Source organism: Enhydra lutris, unplaced genomic scaffold (genome assembly GCF_002288905.1).
Source record: "Enhydra lutris kenyoni isolate GAN:26980312 unplaced genomic scaffold, ASM228890v2 scaffoldscaffold88, whole genome shotgun sequence".
Taxonomy (NCBI): domain Eukaryota; kingdom Metazoa; phylum Chordata; class Mammalia; order Carnivora; family Mustelidae; genus Enhydra; species Enhydra lutris.
In genome coordinates this window covers 4,662,823-4,673,480 of record NW_019154172.1, presented here as the reverse complement: position 1 = coordinate 4,673,480, position 10,658 = coordinate 4,662,823, and the positions used below count along the sequence as shown (strand labels likewise).

Below are 10,658 nucleotides of genomic sequence, written 5' to 3'. Positions count from 1 at the left end.
CGGGGCTCGATCCCAGGACCCTGAGATCATGACCTGAGCCGAAGGCAGTGGCTTAACCCACTGAGCCACCCAGGTGCCCGGAAATAACATTTTTAAAGGAGAACTTGAAATGGCTGCAGTGGTGTAATGGAGGGACTTATATGTTGAAAGTTAACGATGTTCACTGTTCTTTTATTCAATACTTAATTTAATCTTAACAAAAACTCTGTAATCCAGACATTATCTCATCTTAAACATGAACAAACTCAGGCTTAGAGTAGCTAAGTAAGTTGTTAATGGTCGACGTTAAAAAGTGACAAGGCTATAATTTAATCCCAAGTCTGTATCTCTGGGGTAAATATCAAGTAGTGCAATTGCTGGGTCATAGGGTAGCTCTATTTTTAAAGTCATAACCTTAACTTCCATACTGTTTTCCAGAGTGGCTGTATAAGCACTGGGTGTTATATGCAACTAATGAATCATTGAATACTACATCAAAAACTAATGATGTACTATATGTCAGCTAATTGAGCATAATAAAAAAATAACAACAGACAAAAACCCCAAGTCTGCCAAACTCCTAAACCCAATGGCTTATACCAGAGGTTGGCAAACTTTTTTGTAAAGGGTCTGAAATCAGTTTAGGTTTTGTGGGCCATATTATCTCTTTCTTAGCTACTCAGTTCTGCCATTGTACCACAAAAGCAGCCATAGATGATACATAAATGAGTGGGTGTGGCTGTAAGCCAATAAAACTTTATTTATAAAAGTAAGTTGATATGCTAGATTTGACTACTGACCACTGGCTTACACTAAGGAAAGGAGACAGCTTAACAGTTTCTATGAAAAATGGTGATGCCAAGACACAAAGCCTCATTTAAAGACAATCCACTAAGAAAATTATTTCAGATGCAAGTTAATGAACTTTAATGTTTCTTAGAATTTGCGATGGTTATATCACAGCCTAGCATACATTCACTGTTCATGGTAAAGCAAAATGGCAAGACACTAATTAAAATTCTAAAATAATCTAGAAATATCATCTTACTCAACAGCTCCAAATTTGACTTTCTCCCAGCCTTTTACTGGAGCTATTGACTAGGAAACTGAACAGTGTGCATTTGACTTTTTCCTTTATATTCCCTCTATCAGTTTTTTTGAGAGGTAGTATTAGCTGCAGACATAATGAAGGAAAAAAGAACAGACAGAGGGAGGGGTGATCACAGATTTATAGTATAATGGATGGCATAACTTCTGAGGCTTCTAGATTGGGGGTTGTCATAATTAGCCCCTGATAATCATAAATTTCCCATAGCAAGTGAGATGATCAGTGTATTCATTTTCTATTGATGCCATAAAATTTACCACAAACTTAGTGGTTTGAACACTCATTTATTACCTCACAGTTTTGTGGGTCAGAAGTCCAGGCACAGCATGGCTCAACTGGGTCTTCTATCTCACAGAAGTACAGGCACAACAAGAACATGACTCAGACTAAAAGAAAGGCGTCAGCCAAGCTGGGCTCTTATTTTGAGATTTTGGGTAAGATTACCCTTCCATGTTTATTCAAGTTGTTGGCAAAACTTAGCTTCTTGTGAATTGAGAACCAAAGTTACCCTTTCCTTAACATGTTGCCCCCTTCATCGTCAAGCCAAACTGACACCTGGAATCCTATTTGTGATTCAAATTTCTGACTTTTTCTTCTGCTCTGCTTTTAAGGATTTGTGTGATTAGATTAGTCCCACCTACATAATTTCCATATCTTAAAGTCATGCAATTAATAATCTTAATTACTCCTACAAACCCTTTCTGCCATATAATATAGTAAATTCACGTGAGTAACACCAGGAGGCAACAGTCATGGAGGCTATCTCACACTAAGTTAGAATTTGTTATTGCAACTTCTTTCCAGGGAGGAGGAAGGTTGGGAGGGAAAGTACTGGGTTCTAATTTAACTCATCAGCCATTGTTTTTCAGTGTTAGTGCTGAAGACTGAAGTTCCTTCCTTTCTTCCTTTTAACAAAAGTTTTACAGGGCACATATAAATTAAAGAAAGAGATAAAAGAACTTAGAGACCAGTGGGGAGCCTCACAGGCTAATAACTAACAGTGATAGGCATGACAAGTAAACACAAGGCAAAGGAGCACAGCAGTGAGAAGGAGTGCATATTTTCCAGTCTCAGAGTGTCGTGTTACACTATTTAGAAAAGATGCCATCTCATCCACCAAAGGATGAGTAAGAGTTAGTTAGCTCTTCCAGTGTTTGTCACTATATCTCATTGTCTTTTTGTTTTCTTTCCTAATTTTCATTTCAGTTAAGAAGAACTCAAAGAAATGGAAAATTGAACTGTGGTCACTTCATTTATCTTTCCAGGATTTCCCAACCATCCTGAATTACAAAGGTATTCTTGGTCTTCTTGATCATTTATCTGATAACTCTTCTGGGAAGTGCTTTCACATTAACAGTAATCAGAGTCAGTCCTGTCCTCCACACTCTATTATATCATTAGCAACTTGAGCTTCTTGAACTTCTGCTACTAGTCCGCTACCATTCTGGTCATGCTGGTGAACTTATTCCAGAAGAAGATCATGTCATATGAGGGCTGCCTTTCTCAGATGTTCCTGTGACCTGTGCTGAGGAAATCTTGTTGGCTGTTATAACTTATGAACGCTATGTAGCCATTTGCCACCTCTTTAACTGCCTGCTTCTCATGATTCCAAAGGTCTGTGTGTATTGGTTGACTGGAACTTGCCTGCATGGCCTAGAGAATTCTCTGACACACTCAGGGCTGGCAGTCGTGTTCACTTTGTGTGGGCTCAACCAGATCAGGCACTTTTCCTGTGATATCCCACTGTTCCTGGAGCTCTCTTACTCAGACATCTTTCTCAATGAGTCTGTGTTCCGTGTCACCAGCATCACCACTGGCCTGAAGCCTTGCCTGTTTATTGCAATGTCTTACCTACTCATCATCTCTGCCATCCTTAGGATTCCCTCAGGGCAGAAACAAGGTCTTTATCTGGGCATCTACTTCACTGTGGTGGTGACCTTATTTGGGACAGCTGACTTCAACAATGACAACCCAAAGCAGGCTACAACTCAGATGTGGATATCCTTGTTTCTGTGCTTTTCTGTGTTGTGACCCCTTTGTTGAACTCCATCATCTACAGCCTGTGAAACAAGGAAGTCAAGAATGCCCTGAGTAAGCCAGCTAAAGAAGGTGGATTCTGTAGTAATATCAGTGAGTAGATAAACATTTTTCATTCTGCAGAGTTTTTCTTTCTTTCTTTTTTTAAAAAAGATTTATTTATTTATTTTAGAGAGAGAAGGGGAAAGGGCAGTGGGACAGGGAGAGAATCCTTAAGCAGACTCCCCACTGAGTGTGGAGCCCAATGTGGGGCTCAATCCCAAGACCTGGGATCATAACTTGAGCTGAAATCAAGAGTCAGATGCCTGGGGTGCCTGGATGGCTCAGTGGGTTGGGAAACTGACTCTTGGTTTCAGCTCAGGTCTCAAGGTTCTGCGATCAAGCCTGGCATTGGGCTCTATGCTCAGTGGGGAGTCTGCTTGTCCCTCTCCATCCCCCTCTGCCCCTCTCCCTGCTTGAGTACTCTTTCTCTCAAAAACAAATTTTAAAAAAATCTTTAAAAAAAAGGTCAGGTGCTTAACCAACTGAGCCACCCAGGTGCACCCAGTATGAATCTTTTCTTTCTTTCTTTCTTTCTTTCTTTTTCCTTTCTTTCTTCTTTTCCAGTTGATCACTTTTATTTATATAATCCTTTAGTTATTTTATAAAAATACCATGTTTATTGATTTTTAGAACATTTAAAACTGTGTGTATTTAAGGTATACAAGATGATAAGTTGATATACATATACATAGTGAATGGCTAGTCAAACTAATTAACATATCATCTTCTCATGTAGTTACCAACTTTTATGTGTATGCGGTAAGACCTCCTTATTCTCTTAGCAGATTTCCAGTATTCAATACCCACAATTCCTAACAAAAAATCTGGTACTGAAATTCACTTGCATATGTCCCAAAAGAGAAAAGAAGCTAATCACCTCATTGTATGCTGGGCAAAGATGATTGCCATGACTTTAATGAATACATGAGAGAATTAATTGTTTTTCATTTATAACAATTTCCATTCAAGCTGTTGCCCTTGAGTTGTGTTTGTACTCTGAGGAATCGCAAAACAGCTGCTTAGAGAGAGGTTACATGGTTATTCCCAAATGGCCAGTCCACAATCATTTATAAATGTCCATTCTAGAAAAATGAATACTTTGAGAGATCAAAGAAAGATTTTTGACTCCTGTATTAGGCAATGAGTATACTCAAGGCAGGTACAGGAATGGCAGATCTCTGTCATGACGCGTGGAATTGATAGCCTGTTTTACCAGGGAGTATCCTTTCCAGTCTGGGAAAAAACCAGAGTAGAAAGCAGGAAGCCCTGCCATAAAATCAGAAATCCAAAGCTTTCAGCAAAACTTAGTGGTTAGTAGTTTAGTTACTGTGACAATTGAGAAAACTGCCCAGTATCAGGATATACCTACTTCTAAAGGGCGAATTATAAGATACAGTGCATATTTTCTTTGCCATTTTTATGATATTTATGTAATGACATCTATTAAATATCATTTTCATGTTATCAATGTCTACAATAGTAATAATAAAACCAGAATTGAAATATTGAAATTACCTGAGAGATTATTAGCTTGAAAGCCTAAGAGGTGCCTGAATTCCTTAGGTAAGATAATATGAGGGGAAAATTTGTTCATGATAAATAATATATAAGTATATATATATATATATATGTATATATACATATATATATATATAGTATTACTCCTACTCTAATTTTGACAAGCCAGATGGAAAGTGGTAATTTTCAAGCAGAAAGAGTATTTCCCATGTGTCCCCTATAATATGACATTAAGGACACACAAAATATTTGTTTAAATAAAATATAATTAAATTTGCGTAACTCATATTTGGAGACTTTTTTGTTCACTATGCCAGGGGTTCTCATATCTACATTACAATCCATTGATGTTTGTGAGGTGTCTTACATGCAATTTTTTAACTATCATAAAGCCCTGAAGTTTGTGAGTCATATTGACTGGTCCTGCCCATTCTCAATGAAAGGGGATTATGGTAGAACTGTGTACCAGAGGGTAGGATTTTGGAAGGTCATCTTAGAACTTTTCCTACCATAAATGGTGGTTTTCCTTCATTTTTCCTGTTACTTATGTCTTCCTATAAAAAAGTAACCTTTTTGGGGAAACCTGTATATTGTTACTAACAATCATAAGAATTACAGACAAAGCTATGCAGAGATGGAAGGGAAGATGGGATGGTTTGTAAACTGACTTTTTTTGTATGGTCAATCTTATATGATATAAACAAAAAACTAGGACACACACCAAACTGTTCATAGTGATGCCAGGCAGAATGTGACATGAAGGTGAAGAAATTTCACTTTCATTTGATATGCCTATGACTCTGGTAAATTTTTCAGTAAGTATATGCTTTTTTTGAAATTTATTTTTTAAAAGATTTTGTCAGAGAGAGCAAAAGCATACAAACAGGGGGAGCAGCAGGAAGAGGAGAAGCAGCTCCCTGCTGAACAAGAGCCCAATGTGGGACTCAATCCCAGGACTTGGGATCACAACCTGAGCTAAAGGCAGATGCTTAACTGACTGAGTCACCCAGGTGTCCCGCTTTTTTTGAAATTTAAAATCCCATAAAATTTTTAATTTTAAAAACTTAGTAAAACCTCCTTGTACATTTCTTTGTAATTCCCTGTCAATCTATAAATATTTTAAAATAAAAAGTCTTCTAAGATGTAAACAGTTAATTATTAAGTAAAAATTGTGACCTATCTATCTACCTATCCATCTATCTATGTATTTGTCTCCACATAACATTAGACCAGGAATGTTTCAGTCATGTGGAATGTTACTATTCTAAAGTATGTTCATGAATGTTAAATAGGGATTTTCCCAAGGTAGGTGAAAACTATGGATATATTGATATATTAGGTCTGAATATGTTCTTCTGAATATGAACATTTTAAGGTCTTAATAATGCCATGTTTTCAGGTGTGTAACAACATTGGCAGAACAATGTAATGCCAGGTCTAAAAGGAACTGTACAAACAATTCAAATGATCTGCACTTGAAACCTGAATCAATTCTCTGCAAGGCATGTAGCAATCTAGACTGCTTGAATATCTCCCATGATAGGGTCTCATTATTCTCTATGTATTTTAAAATTCTTGCATATGTAGTAGAAATACAGTTACTAAAATAAAAAGTTGCAAGTCTAAATAAGATAAAGGAAGAATAGTTACCAGATCAATTAAGCACAAGGGTGAGAGGTTTGCAATTCAATATGAATTTGGCAATTTGGCCAAGTGGATTACCAAGAAATACTTGAAATTCCAAAGGGAATTGTAATCAAATTCCACATCATTCATAGAGTAGTATGGGGAGAGGTCAAAACAGACTACCAGGATGATCTTTTGAAGATTTGAGCTTCTGTTCTCTCTTCTGTTCTCTCACTGCAAACAGAGCTAATAATAGTACTTACACTTTCAAGTTGTTTGAGAATTCATGGAGCAATCATGAAAAGTGCCTGGCTTATAGGACATGTTCAACTAGCATTAAGTGGGAGTTATAGTGATGGTGTTAATGGTATGTACAAGAGGACAAAAAACACAGTGTCCCACTTTGAGGTGGCCTCGACTAGATAATCACAAAATTGGTGAGAAGTTTTCCAAAGTGGAATAGGTAAGAACAGGGTCATCTTTTCATTTTCATCATAGATTGAGATAAAAGGGACTTCCATCCAGTTTGCCTGATATAAATGCATATGCTGTACATGCACATTAAATTTTGAGAAGCATTGCCTATTTAATAACTTCTGAATATTTTATCTGGTCTTACATGCCCATATGATGGAGAAGGGTACAAACAAAAATCTGGGCAAAGCAAAAATAGCTTATATCTTATAGCAATAAATTAACTTTGCCACAAACACTTCAAATATTTTGGATGTTCTTTAGAAGAATTATCTTAACTACTCTTACTAATCATTGTGTGTGTGTATCTGTGTGTTTATGTTCTAAGTAGATAAGCAATTTACTTGGCAACATGAAAATTATATTTAAATTTTAATCATTTCTTTGCATCACTGGAAATATGAATAGATGTCTCCCTTGTGTGTTCTAAGGTTTTCACAATCACACCAACTATCCTGGTTTATATCATACTTATTTTGTTTCCTTGAAGGAAATAAACCCCTAAGGTTAGTCAGCAAAACATTTTGTAAGTGCTAGCTATTATTACCTTGTGTGTCTCATTATTTGGTTTGAAAGATTCTGGTTGAATTCAGTTATGTATAAAATGTTCCTTCTTTCCAAAGTAACTCATTGAGTTATATTTATTTTTTAGTTTTTAAGTTTTATTTAAATTCAACCATTAGTTTCAGATGTAGAATTCAGTTATTCATCATTTGCATATAACACCCCAGTGCTCATCACATCAGATGCCATCCTTTATGCCCATCACCTAGTTACCCTATCAGAGTTTTGTTTTATTTTTTGTTTAGGTGGGTTATACTGAACTTATTTTAATCTTTAAAGAAAAACATACCTCTTTTAAACTAAATTCAACAAGATTTCTTTCAAGCTAGACATTTTTATGAATAGAGCCAGTCTGTAAAGTTTTACCCTCTAACCTCTTTTTCTGACAAAACACAGCCTCACTTAAAAATGGAGAGAAAGGTCATTCTTATAAAGCAGAGGGGTTGAGACTGAGATTGCCTATTCATATGCAATACTATGTAAATTCCAAAAGGCAAGTGTCCAGAGTATCACATAAACTGTAGTATATCAGGGGTGCTTATTAATGGTGAATTTTGATGATGATGGTGCTGATACAGCATTGTTACTATATACAAAACAGCATAAGCATGAAGAATATAAAAAATAAAACAGCTGTCATTCCTCACTCCATCCTCTGGGCTCACAAAAATATTAAAGTAGTCAGATTAAAAAAAAAAAGAATTTAGTATGGTTCTGATTCTCCTACATGTGTGTGCGCACATGTGTGTGTGTATATATGATGCCCCATCAATATGTTCCTCAGGAATGGACTTCAAATCATGTTTTAAAACAACTAAAATAAGCAGTGTATACAACCTCAAGGACCATATTTTTTAAAGTCCTTAAACATCTCGAATTCATTTTTACAATTTAGTTATACATAGGTCATACATCAATTTCTCTTTGTGGGACCACCTTCAGTGAAGGATTTCATTTCTTTCCGTGAATAAACCTAAGTATTTACCTGTAAAAAAGGATTTTACCTCTACATTTTCAATATTGTGAGCTGAGAGAAAATGCATATCACTGATTTTTAATGAAGTGAAATCTATCTAGCTGTTGATAAAGAAAAATAAAGAATAATATACAAGTATCACATAAAGATTTTCTAAGAGGACATACAGATGATGAAGCCAACCCTAATGTTGCTTTACTGTGAAGTGATGCCCACAGCTAACCTAGTGAGGGTGATGAATATAGGCAAACCTCCTACTTGGACACATCATCCACCATACTTCCTGTGAACTATGGGGATTACAAGAGCCCCACCTTAGACTTCTCACTCCGTATATTCTCTTTGGTTGATTTCATGTATGCCTATGGATTCAACAGCCACCTTCAATACCATTGCTCTCAAAACCATTTCTAGACAGGTCTATCCTGTCTCCTGAAGATAATTCTTTTTTTCCAGTTGCCTATTGGGCATTTCCATGTGGATATCTCACAGGTACCTAACACTCAACATTATCTTAATCCATTATCTTCCCTCCCCATACTTGCTGTGCCTCATTTATTTCAGGTTTTAGTTAATGATCCCTGCCTGCCTAAACTGACTCAGTGCCCTCACCATGGCATCACCACCCATCATATTCAAAGTGCTTCAAAACAAGCTCCTTCTCTGTGTACTATTGCTCCATGGATCTTCTCCAACCTTCCAAACCCCACAGCTTCAGCTACAGACCATTTTATTTTGATCTGGTTTTAGTTCTCAGACTACTTTCTTGGATTGAAAACAGGTGTTTTAACTAAAGGCACATTAATTATAAAGGACTCTAGAGGTGGGTTTCACAATTATATGACTCCATTGAAATGACATGGAAGATACTGTGCATGGGTACATATATATTTCTTCTAGATCTATAGATAATTTAACAAGTTTCTCAAAGCTCAAATTTTTCTAAAACACAGGCCATTACCCTCCAGGTGCTGCCTGTTTCCAGTCTACCCTCGCCTAGAATGTGATTTATGGGCCATTGTTGATACTCTTCAGTCATTCTTGCCCATTCTCACACCAAAGCCTGGCTTCCAGACAGTCCAGATATCTAGACTCCCTGCTACCCCATAAGGGAAGAGAAGATATTTTTTGAGATCTCTGTTGGACGGCTGCTCAGTTTTGTTTTTTGTTTGTTTTTTGAGTTTGCTGAGAGGACAGGTCTGACATAGTCTTTCCACATGCTTTTTTTTCAAAAGGAAAAAAAGAAAAAGAATTAAAGAAATAGAAATAAATAAATAATAAAAATTGAAAAAATTAAAAATAAAATAAGGTAAAATAAAATACATAAAGGAAGCTAGATCCTAGGTGTCTTTTGGTCTTCTTGTTATGAGATGCTTGTTAGAAAAACGTTAGAAAGAAAGAAAAGAGAAAGAAAAGAAGAAAATTAAAAATTAAAAAATATATACCATATGATTTCACTCATATATGGGATTTAAGAAACAAAACTGATGAGCATAAGGGAAGGGAAGGAAAATAAAATAAGATTTAAAAAAACAGAGAGGGAGACAAACTGTAAGAGATTTAACTGTAGGAAACAAATTGAGAGTTGTTGGAGGGGAGTTGTATCCCTCACTGGTGCGTTTGTTCCTATATTGGTGGCTAGTGTAGCTCAATGGCGCCCACAGTGTCGTTTGCCTGCAGAGAGGCTGTATAACCTCTCCTAGATGCACTCCAAGCAGCAGAATCAGTTCTCCCTGTGTGACCCTGGGGATCCTCAGGCTGCCCACTGCTGGGGCTCAGCTCTACTCCTGCACCAGAGCACCACCCAGCTAAGCAGGGGCGAACCTGGCTATGACATAAACTTCTGAAACCTCAGAATCTGCATTCTGCTGTTTATAGAAAAATGACAGTATTGTAGCCCTCTCCTCTTCCCCTGTCAATGGTTTTGAGCAATAGTTTTCTTGTGCAGTCCCTTGAGTGTGTTTTTGCTCTTTTTTTTTCCCTCTGTACTTTTTCTCTCTCTTCCAATTTAAGTGTACAGGTTGATGAATTTTTATGTAAATATGAACTCATGGAATCACTATCCAAATAAAAATATAGAACATTTCCCTCACTTTAGAAAATTCCTTAATGCGCCTTTCCCAAAAATGTCATCCAGAAGTAATTATTATGTTTTAGTAATTATATGTTCAAAATATGCGTAATGAATATGTTCACTTTATTACCAGAGATAAGTTTTGCCCATTTTTGAACTTCTTTTAAGAAAATACAGTACAGGAGGAGTCAAGACGGCGGAGAAGTAGCAGGCTGAGACTACTTCAGGTAGCGGGAGATCAGCTAGATAGCTTATCTAAA

The 10,658-nt window shown here is 36.6% G+C and overlaps 1 pseudogene; it reads left to right on the top strand.

The window, feature by feature from the left end:
- Nucleotides 1–2,312: 2,312 nt before the first annotated feature.
- LOC111161997 lies at nt 2,313–3,225 on the top strand (annotated as a pseudogene).
- Nucleotides 3,226–10,658: the final 7,433 nt, after the last annotated feature.